The sequence below is a fragment of the Bubalus kerabau genome, chromosome 2 (genome assembly GCF_029407905.1).
Source record: "Bubalus kerabau isolate K-KA32 ecotype Philippines breed swamp buffalo chromosome 2, PCC_UOA_SB_1v2, whole genome shotgun sequence".
NCBI classification, from domain to species: domain Eukaryota; kingdom Metazoa; phylum Chordata; class Mammalia; order Artiodactyla; family Bovidae; genus Bubalus; species Bubalus kerabau.
Genome location: NC_073625.1, coordinates 24,632,253 through 24,647,397, shown reverse-complemented (window position 1 = coordinate 24,647,397; position 15,145 = coordinate 24,632,253).

Here is a 15,145-nt window from a genome sequence, read left to right as displayed (position 1 = left end):
CTTTTGTCCTCGCTCACTCTCTCTCCCAGTTCATGTCCATCCTCTCTCCTAAAGAGCCCCCTCCTGACTTCAGACCCAGGACCAGACAGGAACACAACAGACTTGCCTGGAAAACTTAGCAGCCACAGTCCACAGTTACGTGATACTGAATCTCCTGAAGGGCACAGAGGAACAGTTACTCTGGATTTAGAGACTGTGGCCTTATGCAGAAAAGGGAACAGGAAAATAGAGGACATTGAATAATTGCAGCTGTGGGCTCCATATTTAGATTCTCTTCTAGTTTATAAAGCTTACAGGTAAAACAAGGAATTATTTTGAACTGCTTTGGCTGTGGAACATATTTTCTGAAGACAATACGATTTTGAGCCTGAAACTCATGGTCCAGGTTTTAAAAGTGTTGCATAATTTATGAACTATTGTGCCATAGGTTTTTCTACAGAAATGTCAAGTACACAGAGAATTGTTAAAAGGGAAATTACTATTTTTAATAACTCTAGAATTGAATGTAACCCGAAAGCTCTTTGGGGTTCCCTGAATGAAAAACTTTAGAGTTACATGCCTAGGGTAATTTTAGGGAGAAAAGAAAAAAAAAAAAAAGATTGAAATGCATTTGTTAATCATCCATTAAGAACCTCCCTGGGGCCAAGTAAGTTCAATCAAACCCACTGGAGAACATTTCAATTTTTTTCAAAAACTGTCTTTGATGTTTCATGCTTACATCATTTCCCTGAAAAGACTGATAAAATTAATGAGACAAATTGCTCATTTATTTTCTTTTACTTAATTGCATAAAATTGTCCTTCTCTAAAAGTTCAGCAGCAGAAAACAGTGAAAACACAGCTGTTCTGAATTAGGGCCTATTAAAGAAGTCTAGGCCTGCTGACTGCAAGAACTAATAAGACCTATCCAAGTCAGCTGCCAGGGTGACTATGGGGTCAAAGGGATAAGCTGAGAGCTGAGTGTAAAAAGAAAGGGAGCCCGGAAGGGAGGGGGCCGGGTGGATGGGTGGGTGGGTAGAAGGAAGAGAAGAAGGAAAGAAGAAGAGAGACCCCAGGAAGCAAGTCTGCTCATCATGGCTTCATTATATACCGAACCTTCTGAGTCAGAAGGTAAGTTGCTTTATGATATTTTTACATATTGTGTGCTGAAGAAATGAGGTAGCAATAATAATTTTTATCTCAATATTCAGATTCTAAAGTCAGCTTGCTACCTAAAAACAGAGCTTCGCTCCACATTGCAAGTAGTAAGGAAATCAAGAAATTCAAGGGAACATTATCCGTATCAGACCTCCCCACCAGTGGCTGTGCACTCCAGTTACACGGCGGGGAGCGGGGGAATCAGCTGTCAACTTGGGTTCATGGCATGACAACAAAACAAGCACTTCCTATGCTAGAACACCATTTGTTGTATTTTTCATTTTTAAAATAGAATTACAGTATATCATCTTTCACTCCTTAACATTGAGAAACCCTATCACATTAAGATAAAGGACAAATGAATAACATTCTCTGTGGATTATGTGCTTCTCATAGGAATGAAAAACTTGAGCAATTCATAATTATTTATCAAGTGCTTTCTCCACCAACAAGGCCTTTCATTTTCTCGGTTTCACAAAAAGGCTAGGGTGGACCAGGAAGCCTTGTGATGTGGTCACGAGCCTGGAAGGGAAAGCTTCAGTTTCTCCTCTCACTTTGCCCCCTGCAGGCTGCACGTCTTTAGAAAATTCCTTTAACCTCTAAATCTTCAAACCCCAGCATAGGAAATAGGAGTGATTGCATGTGATTTTTCTAAGACTCAGGGTGTGCTTGTGAGTTGATGTGAACATAAATTATGGAAAGAAGTGATCTAGGTACAGTGAATAGTTACCAGCCCTCGCTTGTTTGATGGTGTTAATACTAGTAAAGAGCTGGAACGATTTTGAAGTTGCTCTTGTGTGTTTAGACTGTGGCTTTTGTCCTTTCATTTGGACATGACCCAGAGACCCTCACACATCACAGCGTCATTGGGGTTCATAATGTGACAGTGCTCGGTAAATTCAAATAGAAAGTTGACTGTGTATCTAGAACTTTGAATTTACTCAGATCTTTCAGGAGAAATGCTGTGGGAATGAGTTGAGTCTAACTTGGAAAAAGAATTATCTGGAAAACTGAAAAACATAAATAATAAGGGGTACATTTGCCTTGCAATTGCCCCATGTAGAAGCTGCTCTAGGCCTGCATAGGAATCCAGAGAAAGATGAGAGAGACAAAGAAATTTTCAGAGACTGGTCTGGAGCCACAGCAGAAATCTCAGCTGGAGAAGCCAGAACACTCCCCAGGTGAATCTCCCCTCTGCCTTCCAAAATGCCAGTCCCTTCACTGAGGGGTTTGCTTTCTTGACATCAGTTTTCACTTATTTCCACTGTTTCTTTCCTTTCTTCTCTCACCCTTGAAAAGGCCTGGGGCTTCATTGAAAAGCTGTTAGATGAACACCAGCCTGTCCTAGAGAAGGCCTGCCAAGGTCTTAATCCAAACCACTTACTCATTAAATGAGTCAGCCAGCATCTGACACAGCATAGAACCATCCGAGTCAGGCTGTGGAAAGTTACAGAGACAGAGGAAAACAGGAAAGAAAGGAGGAAGAAACTCAGGCCCTTCTTGGAAAGTGGCTATATTCTAAAGAAGGAAAATGTGGTTTGGCACAGAAGAGGTTCTTATAAGCAGGGTCATAAACAGGTTAGAACTTTAACAACCTGAGTAGAATGCTAAGAACCAAAAACAAACGAGTTCCTAGAGGAACTCCAACTCAGGAGTCTAATTGGATTTAAGAGGCATGTGGGACCCACTGTAAAAATGTAGAAAGGCAAGCTGTCCTATCGAATGGTGATGGTGGCTAGAGAGAAGCTGGTTGTCTGTAGGCCTGATGAGCTGATGATGCAAAATACCAGGCATCTGTTTAGCTCGATAATGGGCCCCTTCAAACTGAAAGCAACGCTGCTCTCTGCTACTCCAAGCCAGAGAGTAGCTCCCAAAATCTGGACTGGAGTTGCAGGAAACCTCTGGCAAGTAGTGTGAAATTAAACTGAGCAATGACACTTTTTATGCTTTACATTCATTCATCTTTAAGCTGTGTACACCTCAATTCCTACTTTATAGAGTCACTGTTGTAATACTAGACTCTGATATGAAAATCAAGATATGCTGTGTAATGTTTTAATAACATTTAATCAGCATTTTTACTATTGCTGTATAGGGAGAGAAGGTAAGAGAGGCAGAGAAAAGTTGTTTCTATTTTATTCCTAGGGATTGGTTTGGGCTTGGTATAACTCTGAGTATAGAATTATACATGTGTGTAGGGTGAATATTTAATATATGATATAAGTTTCTTAGTAGTTCAGGAGTTTTGGCATAATTGCCTTGCTTCATTGTATAACTCACCTTATGACGTTGCCAGGTGCCATCATCATTAGTAATAGAGATTCTGCTTTAATTTCCATATTTGTTTCATAAATGCCTTAAGCAAGACCCACCTTTGGCACATAGAAGGCACAGTGCTGTGTGGCAAGTTTTAGGGAAAGAATTTTTGGCACAGACTTTGATGGCTGGGTTCCTACCTCACTTGCAAATCCCTCCTGTTCCTTAGGTTTGATGATCAAATGTGAGTTTGGGGCTGGTTCCCACATGCAAGTTTAAACTCTGCAAACATCAATCCATGACTGTTGATTTTCTCATGTGTGTATGGAGATAATGAAAGTATTTACATGCTTGTGTTAAAATCATTAAAATAATATGAGAAGCAACTGAGAGTAGTTTTAAAAGATGGATATTATATGGGTCATTATAAAAGAAGGATTTCTCAACGTCAGAAGACAATACTGAAAGGGGACTTTATTAAAAGCTTGAATAACAGGGACAAGGGACAGAGTTCTATATATCTACTATCGTTGTTGGGTGTTGAAATTCTAGCTTCCCACCCCTAGAGTCTCAGACTTTTAGGATGTGAAAGTAAACAGTAAGATGCAAATTTGAAAAATTCATTATTTTGAAGGATTATAACTAATTAGTATCTGTTAATAGTATCAGAAGCTCTTTTAGATTAAAATATATGTATTTTCTGAATATATGCATTTCTAAATGCCAAACGCATAATTACAAACTAGGAGGATAAAATGACTAGAGAATTTCCTCTTGCTTTTGTTGTCTGAAACTGAAAACTCCAGTAAAATTAAATCCAAACGTTAAACAAATTGATTTCCCTCCCCACCAGCAGAGGGAAGAGATGGGTCCCTCCCAGGTTTATTAGAGGGAACCAATCAAAACTGATACCTGGTCCACCTGGAATTCCCGTTTTTTGCTTCTTCTGAGTTAAATTTAGGGTTCATTTAGTGTTTCAGGGGTACATTTCTTTTAAAATATTTATTTATTTGTATTTGGCTGTGCACGTGGATTCTTCTATCTTCATTGCTGCAGGAGAACTCTTAGTATGGGATCTAGTCCCCTGACCGGGGATCAAACCCGGAACCCCTTCATTGGGAGTGCAGAGTCTTAGCCCCTGGACCACCAGGGAAGTCCCAAGAGTATGTTTCTTTTTCTGCATTGCCTCATCATGGACACCATTCTAATTCCTTTATGCCCAAAATAACGGAAAAGACCCGAGGATTCAACGAAGCAGATACAATTTCCAATACTATTAACAATTCAGAACCAAATAAGTTAAGTGCCTCTGTTGTGAAACCCCCACCATTGAGAACATGTCACTGGGCAGTGTTACTTCCTCTTTGTTCCTCAGAAACATACCTCTTTCCTCAACTCTCTCTCATTCTTCTTAGTCTCTAACCCAGCAACTAATGCCCATTACTTGCTTGTGCATCACAGATCTTCATTTTACTTTTTTTTATTTTTTAAATTTTATTTTATTTTTAAACTTTACAATATTGTATTAGTTTTGCCAAATATCAAAATGAATCCGCCACAGGTATACATGTGTTCCCCATCCTGAACCCTCCTCCCTCCTCCCTCCCCATACCATCCCTCTGGGTTGTCCCAGTGCACCAGCCCCAAGCATCCAGTATCATGCATCGAACCTGGACTGGCAACTCATTTCATACATGATATTATACATGTTTCAAGCATCTTACTTTTACTCCCATAGATCTACCTACAAACATTGACCTAGCAGAGCTATCCTTCTCTCTAAGAAGACATCTTACATATTACTAAAACAGTTATTTTCCGTCATCTTTTAGGTCAGTTTCAAAGCGAGAATACCACTACACATTTTCTAAGAATTCAAACTAGGCAAGCATTTATCTAGGTACCATGGGGCAAAGTGAATAAAATACAGTTGATAAATAAGACGTGGACAGGAAGAATCACCACAGTTATAGATGAATCGAGCTTATTGTTTATAATCTGTGGAAGGCTTCAGCAAACAAACAGTGCCTGTTACATAATGACTCAGCCTGACTGCCTATTAAAATAAGATCCAACACATTAGAAACCCAGTTCCCACCAGCTGGTGTGATCTCAAATAACAAGCATAGCCACAATCCTGGTATCCACCTTGTTTCCTGAGAATGCTGGGTGTCCTTGTGCTTCTAATAAGAGGCTTTTTTTTTTTTGCTTCTGTTACCAATACATAAGCTGGCCAAATGACCGGATGTCTTCCTCAGTGTCCAGTTATCACAGGGGTTCCCTGGGAGCCTGGAGGACTAAGGGGACCCTGCCCTGCTCAGACTCCTGTAGTCTTACCATCCCATTTGGTCCGTGTCAGCTGACTCCCTTTCAGGCCAGCCTGGTCTTCTAGTTCATTAAATTCTATTGTATCCCTACTTATATCAATATAATTAATATAAGAGAGTCCAAGAAAATGACAACCCCATCCATCCTCATTTCTGATTCTGTGACTTACTATTTGGACCCAACCAAAATATCAGCCCTCTACATATCCTAGTCGGCATTCAGAAAAGACAGAGCTCTCCACCCATTTGCTGTCTCTTATATACCAGACTCATTGATCCTTAGTATCTCTCCAGCTATCATTTGAAAACAACTCAACTCTTGTATCACTTTATTCTACTGGCAACGTCATTAATAATATCACAGTCCAGTGCTTCTCAACAATGCTCCATTTAGAAGCTAATGGGAGTAAATACTAGTTCAAGCACAGAATTCTTAATAGACCATAAAAAGATATTTATTCATGCAAAGTATCACTCATTGCTTTCCCATCATATTCTTTATGTAAGCACTGTGTTGATGTCTCTGTGCAGTAATAATTTCATTTTTGAACTTTGAAATAAGCCTTTAAACGACTTAAGCATCTCCTTAGCTGAGGCATAACCTTCCCAGAGTGTTGATGCCAGCACATATTCAACATTTTCTGACTTCTCACAGCTTATTTTTATAAATTAAAGCTAACGGAAAGCAATTTACAACCTAAATAGCAGACAGAAAATGTAATAAATTAGATTAAACATTTTCTATAGCTGAGTATTCTCTCAGCTAGATTCTTTACTGTCTGAGTCACCAGGAAAGCCAGCTATATGTATTATTTAATAATAAATCTGGCATCTCAGTGGTAAATTATCCACCTGTCAGTGCAGGAGACACAGGAGGCATGGGTTGGATCTTTGGGTTGGGAAGATCCCCTGGAGGAGGAAATGGAAACCCACTCCAGTATTCTTGCCTGGAGAATTCCTTGGACAGAGGAGCCTGGTGGGCTACAGTCCAAGAGGTCACAAAGACTCAAACACAACTGACCGACTGAGCACACATTATTTAATAATAAATCTGGCATCTCAGAATCAGTAGATTCTGTAGAATGGAAATAGAAGGAATTAGAAATAGAGAGAAATGTTATCATACAAAAAAAAAACCACACACGATTTCTTGGCCTTTGTAATTTCTGAGGATTTACCTGTAGAGCACAGTAGTAGATAAAGAGGGTTGGCATCCCACTCTCCCCAGGATATAGTGAGACCAAGGGGAGCCTGACTCAGAGTTGTCAAGGTTTAGTTACACATTTTGCAGGGAGGCATCTACAAAGATGCAATAAGATGACCCAGCTTGGAGGTGGAGCAGAGATAGGGTACTGAAGTGCCTAGCAGGTAGGTGAAAATGCACCATGGAAAAGGTACAGAGTCTGATGTCCCAGAAACCAGGGTTCAAATCCTAACTACATTTTACAAGTTGACGAGCGTGTAACTTTAGGCAAAGCACTCAATCTTCCTTAGACTCAACGTCTTATTTCTGTCATGAGAATTATCATAAAGAACTACAGTCATCTTTTAGCTCAATGGAAGTTGCACTGAATGTTATGCACTATAGTCTGATTTAGGCTTTGGAAGAGCAGACCAACAATTTGCTCATAAATAATAGGGCTGAGGATTCCAGCTCAAAGGGGAAGCAGGGAGGAGACAAGAAAAGGATTGTTGAAACTCAACCTGATATTAACAATGGAATGAAAACAGATGACTCTGGGGCTCCCAGAAGCCTGCAAAGTTGGGGCAGAATCCAAGTGGGATGAGCTTAAACACCCCAAGGAGGGCACACGATTTGCGATCTTAGCATTCAGCCCCAGGACATGATGAGCCACTGAGCTCTGCAGCCAGGGGCACTGGAATCATGGTGCTCACAGCAGCCAAGAGTTGGCACTGCTGTGTCCCAGCCACAACTCATAGAGGAGCAACTGAATTCTAAGAGACTTTTCTATTCTGCCTGGAGGTTGTTTCAGAACATCCTGCCTCAAGGTTAGATTGGTTCTCAAGCTAACGGCTGTTTTGTCCGCAGAAAGAAGAGATGACTCATTCTTGCCTTCCCTCCTAGCTTTAGAAATACACTCGTCCACTCTTTCTCCACCAAGCCCTTACTTGGCAAATGGTTTTCATTACTGAAGGGCCAGTTTTTAGGAGTGCCTCCTGGGCCATGTTTCTGGCAATGGTTTCTTGTCTAGGTAACTGTGTATTGTTGAAGTATCATCTCCCTCCCAAGTCTGAGATGAAGCTATAGGACCCATCTCACTGAAACAGCAGCCCCAGAGACTGAGAGGCTGAGAAGCCCAGGCTGGATCTAGAACTCTGTTTTTTCAGTTCTGGGTGTGAAGAACCAGGTTTGTGTCATACCTGAGCTCAGCTGCTTTGCGATTCCACTCATCTTGTTCCTTAGTCTCTTTCTGCAGTCAGGGGTCAGAAAGCCTCCTATTTTTCCCTTTATTATCCCTGCAGCCTCAGTCTTAGCTATAAGAGGGTGGTAGAAGATGGTCAATGCGGTTCCATAGGAAGTTGAACATGGTTACAAAAGGTACTCTTCCTTCTTCTTACTCTACATCCTTTAGATAAGAAATAGCATGAATTAGGCAAGTCCTCAAAGATATATGCCTGTCCCTATATGCAGTGTCTCTACTGTAGTAGCAATCAAAAAGTATGATTTTAAAATCTTAACTGTTCATTTAAAGTCTCATAAATGTCTGGAAATAACTTTGGAAGAGAATTATAAAATTCTTTGAAAGTCACTGAGTGTGGTGACTCTGGGTGCTCTAAGAGGCAGGTACTAACGTGTAACTGTCAATAAAAATAAATTTATTAGGGAAAACATCTGGAGGATAAAAGGGAAAGAGAGTAGGAGCGCCTTAGACTGTGATGAAGATTTGATACTTGGGTGAGAAATGAGAAAAGGAAGGAGTGCTGGGCAGGACAGTCTAAGACCACAGAGCAGTTCTGCCAAGCCAACGGGGAGGCCCCGAGTCAGAGGAAATGTGCATTAAGCAGGACTGGGCCTGTATTAGTACCCTGTCTGCTCTATCATCAGCTGCGAGCAACCTTGAACAAGTTCACCCTGCCTGAACTTGGTGGCAGATCCAGAGAGAGGGCAACCAGGACCTTCATCCATACACTGTGCTGTCTCCAGTAAGGGATGGAAGTGCCCTTCCCAGGTCGCTACAACATGAAGAAAGTTGCAAAGAAGGAGTAAAAGATTCTGTCTTTGTGCATATGAAGTTTGAATGTTATTAAAATATCCCAATTCTTCCCCAATTGGCTGAGAGTCAACACAACTCCAACTAAAATGGCAAGGGGTTTTAAGATTTGTTGGTTGTTTTTCAGTAGAACTTGACAGGAAAATTACATGGAGGAAACAAAGTGGAGGAAAAGACACCCTTGGAGAAAAAAGAACTGGGAAATTTTGCTTCTCCAAGTCTCAGATATCCTCCTAGTACACTAAAAAATGATGGTGTTGGTTCTAGAATAGACAAAATAGCACAATGGGGTAGAATCTAGAGCCCAGAGTACACTAACATGTATATGGAAGTGTGATATGTGCTAGAAAGTTGGAAAAGATATTCTCTATTACACTTTGAAAACGAGTCATCCATGTACAGAAAAAAAATGAAATTCATTCCTGACTTACACCAACTACAAAAATTAATTCCCAGTTAACTAAGGATCTAAATGTTTAGTCATTAATGACTTCATAGAAGGGAAATAGCTCTTAAATGGGCAAAAAATATAGGCTATAATAAAAAGATTGATAAATCTTACTACATTAAAAAAACTTTATAGATATCTAAATATATAAAACAGAGAAAGAAAAGCCAAAAACTGAGAAAATATTTGCAATGCACATAGTCATAAAAATGGTTTCCATGAAACTTTAGAGCATCTGAAATCAAATTTAGAAAATATACACTCAGTAGAAAAGTGGAACAAAAATAGAAATAGCAACTAACAAAGCAAAGCGAACCATGATAAGATATCATTTAACTTTTGGGAAAATTTTAGAAGCTGAACAGTTGCAAGTACTGGTCAGAGTGCAGACAAAGAATTCTCATAAGGTTCTAATGGGAATTGAAGTTATAACAGTCTATTTGTAGAGCAAATTTTCATTGTCTAGTAAATTTTAGAATATGCATTCCTTATAATCATCTATTACACTTTAGGTTTTTAAATATTAATAAAGGTATTACAACATTATTCATAGTAACATTGAAAACAGTTGATACAGAAAATGTTTTTTTTTTTTTTTAATTGTGGGCAGAATTTAAACACAATTCCATGATACTGTGTTAAACAATCCTTTCCTGCACCAGAGTTAAATAAAACTGAGCCATGTAACCATGGTCCTATGTTAAGCAATACTGAGAAAAAAGCAAAATAAATTAGCTTGCTGCAAGAAATACTTGCTCCTGGAGATAAGCCTATGAACCATCTGAAATAACCTTCATTACAAACTAATAATTCTCCTAACAGCTCAAGACTATCAGATTCACTAAGATTCTCTTCAAAACCCTTGCTCCGAAGATAATGCCATATATCCTGCTCAATCTCAAACTGTTTCCTTTCTTGTAAGGCCCACCTTAAAATCACCCAGCCCAATTCCTAAAACTCCATAAATATTCTCCCTGGCTTTCTCACTTCTGAAACACTTTTAAAATTGTCAATATTGTTTCTGCTTTACTGCAGTAAGTCTAATAAACTTTACTTGATTAGCAAGTTTTTCTGGTGATCTTTTGGGCTGTCAACAGTAGTAGATTTAAACAATGAATATACTATAAAAAGAAGAGAGATCTATAACTATACATATACATATATACATATATATATACATAACTATACATACCAGTATGAATAAATCTCACAAACATTGAACTTAAAAACAGTAACAATAAAATAAAAACCTATAGATATAGTTTTTAGCTCTGTCTAAACAAAATTTAAATAAATGCAAGTCAAGTTAAATTATTTAAGGATACATACAAATGTGATCAAAGTTGAGAATTATAGACAACATGGACCAAATTCAGAGTGTGGAGAATGGAGAGAGAGATAGGCTTGCAGTCTGAAAATGTTTGAACAGTATTTGTTATGTTTTAGCTCATTTGAATTAAAGTGGTGGCCTCATAGGTATTCATTATAGTGTCATTTAAACTTTTTTGCAATTTTCATTATTTCACTATTTTAAAGGAAAAACAATCGTAGGGCATAATATTTCATGGTCATTGTTTTCAGGAAGAGGAAATGGTAGCATCAAATGCTGCAGAGTATTCAAGTGTCAGAAAATTAACAAGTGTCCTCTGGATTCAAGGACCTGGCAAATTCTCATTCACTCGGGGTCAGGAGAGTGGGTGGTAGCAACGGAGATTGAGAAGAGGTAGGAAATTGTGGAGGTGGAGACTGGGTAAATGGACAACATTTATGAAAGAGATCCTGACTCCAGCTGAACTGGTGTCAGATGGTCTGTTGTTTTTTTGTGTGTTTTATATAGTCACTAAATCATGTCTGACTCCTTGCGACCCCACAGACTGCAGCACACCAGACTTCCCTATCCTTGACTTCCTCCCAGAGTTTGCTCAAGGTCATGTTCATCGAGTCAGTGATGCTATCCAAAATCTCATCCTATGCTACTTATGGCAGCTTTTGCTTTTAATTTTTCCCAGCATCCGAGTGTTTTCCAATGGTTTGGCTCTTCACATCAGGTGGCCAAAGTTTTGGAACTTCAGCTTCAGCATCAGTCCTTCCAATGAATATTCAGGGTTGATTTCCTTTAGGATTGACTGTTTTGATCTCTTCGAAGTCCAAGGGACTCTCAAGAGTCTTCTCCAGTACCACAGTTGGAAAGCATGAATTGTTCAGTGCTCAACCTTCTTTATGGTCCAACTCTCACTTTCGTACACGAGTACTGGAAAAACCATAGCTTTGACTATACAGACATTTGTCAGCAAAGTTACATCTCTGCCTTTTAATAAACTGTCTAGGTTTGTCATAATGTTTCTTCCAAAGAGCAAATTACTTTTAATTTCATGGCTGCAGTCACCACCTGCAGTGATTTTGGAACCCCAGAAAATAAAAACTATCACAGAAAACTGTTTTCCACTTTTCCCCCTTATATTCACCATGAAGTGATGGGACCAGATGCCATGATGTTAGATTTTTGAATTTGAGTTTTGAGCCAGCTTAAGAAGGTCTGGACACAGTTAAAAAGTGAACCTATTATGAAGGAGTTAATCGTGTGCTTTTCCCTGTGTTCATCCATGACACACTTGAAACCAACAGATACTGTAATTAGGCCTCTGCTAAGAAGTAGCAAAAGCATAGCAAGTATTTATAGTCATGCATTTTGCATTTTTAGAGACCTCAGTTGCTTTGAGTATAGGCCACTTTCCAAATGAAAAAGAGCCAGTAAAGGTCAACAGGGTGGGTTCCGTGGAGTAAATTTACCTAAGAGTTTCAAATTGTTGGCTCAGCTGTAGGGGGAGAGGAGGCTGAGGAGAGCTGGAGGCATATAGATCCAGGAGTCAGAGAAGAGACAAAAGAAAAACTGGAGCAATAAACTAGCATGAGGAGTGAGGATTAGGGAAAGCCTCCCTCAATTTGCAATTACTGAGCCATGAGAACGCAGTTAATACTTCCTTTGCCTCCAAAAAAACGTTCACAATTAAAAACACATTATCTGTGCATAACACATTGTAAAACTATGCACTCGCTTCTTGAAGCAGCCAAGCTCGAGTACTTAACTAAACGCTCACAAAAATGTTAATCCGGTGGCAATGACGTCCAGAAAATTCTGTATACCAAGTGAAGTCAGAAACACATGATTGCGAATGAAGGTTAAACCAGAACATTATACTCCAGTATAAAGAATACTCAGTGATCTGTATCTCAGAGGAGTGGTTAGAATCTAGACTTATAGAGCATCGTAATGAAGGAACAATACATTTGTAAACAAGCAACAAGGCAAAGGAAAAGGACTTTGCCTTTTAAGAATAGAAGATATTTTAATACATTGGATTTTCCTAAAACTTTCCTTATTTTATTATTGTGCTTGAAAATGTCTATTTCCTTAAACATTTCCTTAGAAAATAAACTATGTATAGTTTGATTTTACTAAGTACAACCATTAATAAACTTTTTCTTAGGACAAATAGCTTTCTTCTGATAAATAGCATTCTATTCTTTTCCAAATAAGTTAGATATCCATATTATTGCTTATGTTTAAGTATGATGGTTTCAGTCTTCCCAGTATTACCAGAAGTACAAAACTTTGCATAAGACAAACATAAGACTTAAGTGTATACCTTTGCAAATCAAAATTATAAAGACACTAAACACACACACTCACATGTATTTTATATACACCCGTAAATTAATCTCTGTAGAAAGTCTAAGCTGACGGTAAAGAGAGGAATGCATTTAAATAGTTACAAATAAGGTAAAGACTGAAACAGTGACAAGAGAAAAAAATTACATTGAATACTATGGGAGAGCCATTTGTCACCTGTGGGGCTGAGCATCCTGAGAAGATGGGTAGGAATATCCCTCCAAGAGATGGGGAAGCAAGGATGGTCTGACAGCCGGGACTGATGGGCCAGGCTTCTCGCATTCATTTCTTTTGCCACAGCCACACTCAAGTGAATGAGCAGAACTTTCATCAGGCCACACAGGATAAATGGGTCTCTTAGACCACCTGCCCCTCAGAATTTCCTGAGGAGACCACACACTATCTTTTATCTGCCTGCACATCAGGAAAATGCTTGGACCTAAGTACAATCCATATAAGAGCACATCTCTTGTCACCCACAAGCAATCAAAAAGCCTATTACCCCCGCCACCACCCCTCACCCACCCACCCCCCTCCTTCCCTTACCATTACCTTTTTGTTCTCCAGGTAAAACTTGGTGAGAAGATAGGGGGAACGAGTGATATTTTTGTAGAAGTCCTCTGCTTTGAGTTACGATGATTCTTAGGAAAATGTCTGCACAAGATTATCTTTTGTTGACAGGCAATGTAATAGAAGATTCAAACACCAAACTTGATAAACGACAACCAAAAAAGGCCTTTTTTTGAGCTTCAGAATTAGATTAAGAGGAAAAAAAAAAAAAAAAACAGGTCAAAAGCCTAGGCTACCTGCTTTTAAAAATGTGGAAGCATGAAGCACAGTGAAAAGGGCCCTTCTCTGCAGACTTCATCTTAACATGTGGTGCCCCTTCAAATTGCCTCCAAGGAGCACACAACCCTCTGAGGGGATAGAAGCTGCCTTGAGTGGCTGCTGCAGTGTGGACTGTAAACTCTGCTGATTCTGCTTGGTAGAACGAAAACGAGAATCCTAGTCAAGTGGCTTGGCCATCTCTGCTCCGGGGGCAAAGTAGGACCCACGGGGAAAGAGAAAACCATTCCTGGTGTGCCAAAAGTACAAAAGAACAAGGAGTAGCCTAACATGGCAACTTCACAGAGCTTTCCTGTACCAAGTGCTTTCTCAGGAGAACAACCCTTCCCAGGAGAGGGGATTAGTTTTTTCCATCACATTGCCAGTTATTTTATTCCAGGAGGCAATTTATGGTTTAAAACTTTGAAGCCGTCAATACTTTCTTTTTACTATTTATAAATTTTTACTGATATGTAATTGACATGAAACATTATATTGTTTTCAGATATACAGCATAGTGATTTGGTATCTGCATATGTATTTAAATAAGTCACCAGAAGTCTGGTTACCATACATAGTCACAGATTTTTTTCCTGTGATGGACGCTTTTAAGATCTAGTCTTGGCAACTTTCAAATATACACAAGTATTATTAATTGGAATCACCATACTCTACATTATGTTCCTATGACTTATTCTATAACTGTGAATCTGTACCTTTTGACTTCCTTTACCCGTTTTGCCCAACCTTCACCCCATACCCCTGGCAACACCAATCTATTGTCTGAATCTGTGACTTGTTTCTTTTTTTTTTTCCTTCAGATTCCACATGTAGGTGGGACCATATGGTATTTTTTTTTTCTCTGTCTGACATATTTTACTTAACATAATGCCCTAAATGTGAAACTGTGTTGTCATAAATGACCAGGTTTCTTTTTCATGGCTGAATGATATTCTTGTATATATTTATACCGTATCTTCTTTATTTATTCATCCATTGATGGACATATAGGTTGCTTACATACCTTGGCTGTGTAAATAATGCTACACTGGACATTAGGGTGCAGATAGCTATCTTTTCAATTTAGTGTTTTTGTTTTCTTTGAATATGTACCCAGAAGGGGAATTTCTGGACTGTATGGTAGTACTATTTTTAATTTTTTGTGGAAGTTCTATATTGTGTTCCACAGTGGAAATGAAAAGTAAATTGGTACTTTCCTACCAGCAGTGCATTAGGGTTCCCTATGCTCC